This window comes from Lepidothrix coronata, unplaced genomic scaffold, assembly GCF_001604755.1.
Source record: "Lepidothrix coronata isolate B3197 unplaced genomic scaffold, Lepidothrix_coronata-1.0 Scaffold9, whole genome shotgun sequence".
In the NCBI taxonomy this organism is placed as follows: Eukaryota; Metazoa; Chordata; class Aves; order Passeriformes; family Pipridae; genus Lepidothrix; species Lepidothrix coronata.
Genome location: NW_016690189.1, coordinates 11,001,173 through 11,003,387, shown reverse-complemented (window position 1 = coordinate 11,003,387; position 2,215 = coordinate 11,001,173).

Genomic DNA, 2,215 nt, shown 5'->3' with positions numbered 1-2,215 from the left:
AAACAAGAAAACTTGCAGCTATAAATAGCAAGGTATGGAGCATGAAGGCAATTAGGCTTAATATTTTAATCTCAATAACTAAAAGATCTACAGTAGCAACCTGCAGCCTTGCAACTCAGCTTCTCAAATGTGATTCTAAGGTTCATCAAGGACTTCAGAAATCTTCCCAAATAATCACAACTGCTAGACAGCTGTGCCTTATCATCAATACATTTGTAATTATCCCTAATGCTATGTTCTAAGTGTCTCCCGCTGATGATCTAGCCATTCTATAACTTTTCCTGAGAGTTCATCTTGGTCCTTTTCTCTGTGTTCCACACAGAGGAATACACCAGACCAAAATGAAATTATGTTCAGAAATCAATCTAAATTCCCATCGCTTATCCTACTATGCTTAAAAGTCTACATTTTTATATTTTCTTGTTTATTTTGGTTAATATGCTCTCTTGGTCTGTTTTTGGGTGTACTCTGGTTTTCACAGGTGCACTCTGTAAGCCCGAGAAAATACATAACTTTCTGGCTCTTCTTCTTCATCAGATGATTTGTCCTTCAGCATTTCTGACTGGAGAGACTGCAGAAGGTGGGATATTAATGTCAAGATACTACTCAAAAATTCCATTTTTTGGATGAAGCCTATTTAGGTAATAATCACAGAGAGAAAAGAATTGTCTTTCTAACATTTCAGAATAAGAAAGAGAATTTTCCAGAAAAATCTATGTAGGGCTCACCCAGGAGCTGCACTGGCAAAACACTTAACAGTAGCTTTGCCTTTATGACATGCTATTGCCTCCTAGACACTTCCAGCTGGAACAGTTACCTGAACAGGAGAAAACTGTCAGCCTGTAGCACATGTTCACGTGGAGGAGATAAACCATCCAGGGGAACGAGACAGTCCCACAGTTCATACTGTTTCATAACACGAGATAAGCTGGCGACTCTATCAAGCTCTGACATCTTTTAGTTATTCTAGAGCTGCTGATGAAATCTTTTCTCTGTTCCCTCCTTTCACACTTAGGTTTCCTGAGTCTGCATGATTATTTCTTTTGGATGCTCCAAAGCTTTGGTCAATCACTGGAAACTCAATTCTTACTGAAGTGAGATGGGTGACATGGTGTTAACAAGTACCAACTATTCCATTTTGTGAACATGTTTTTTTAGACTGTTGAGAGAAATACGACTGTCTAGATTAATTCCCCATATATTCTTTCTAAACAGTGCTTTCTCCTTACACAATGAAGTCCTATTAACAAAAAAACAGCTGGAATATCTGGTTCATTATACATTCAAACTGCAGAATAGAGAGCACATTTAATTTCTAGGATTACCTTGGTTTTAACTTAAATACTACCATCCAGTATTTATTACATCTCAAAAGAAATCCACATTATTTCACATTACAAATTAAATCAGAACTTCCATCTCATTTAAAGTGCTGGAAAAGAAACCATGTTCTGTGGTCCAAAAGAATTAATTTGAAATACCATTATGTGTTTGTGTTCCAGAGTCCTCCTATCTTTTCTGGTTTCGTTTTTTTCCCTTTAATATCTATCTCGTGGCTGTTAGAAATGCAGATTTTTATGAGAAGGTATGCTGCTGCTTGAAGTTAAAAAAAAAAAAAAGCACACAACAGTAGCAAACCTCTTTGCAATTTTCTATAGTTTTGGGGTTTTTTTCGCCTGGAGAAATTGCCGATAAGCACATTTGGTCGGTACGAACCCGCGCCCTGGCAGCCGCGGGGGACACACGGTCCGAGCGCTCCGGGTAACCCCGAGGGCGGCACAGGCCGAGCTCCGTCGCCGGACGGTGGGATCGAAAAGGCTCGTTCTTACTGGCTGGTGAGATTTGAATCGTTGTCCAATAGTAGCGAGGTTTTAAAAAAGGACCAATAGCGAGGCATTTCGTATGTGTGGTGACGTCACTGACACTCTGTCCAATGGAAGCGCTGATTTCTGATACCGGGGATTTGCATAAGGCCCCTATAAATGAGGGAGCAATCGCGGTCTCGGGCACTCCTGTGCGACAGAGCAGCCAGGAAGTGTTTGCTGTCATGCCCGAGCCGGCCAAGTCCGCGCCCGCGCCCAAGAAGGGCTCCAAGAAAGCCGTCACCAAGACGCAGAAGAAGGGCGACAAGAAGCGCAAGAAGAGCCGCAAGGAGAGCTACTCCATCTACGTGTACAAGGTGCTGAAGCAGGTGCACCCCGACACGGGCATCTCC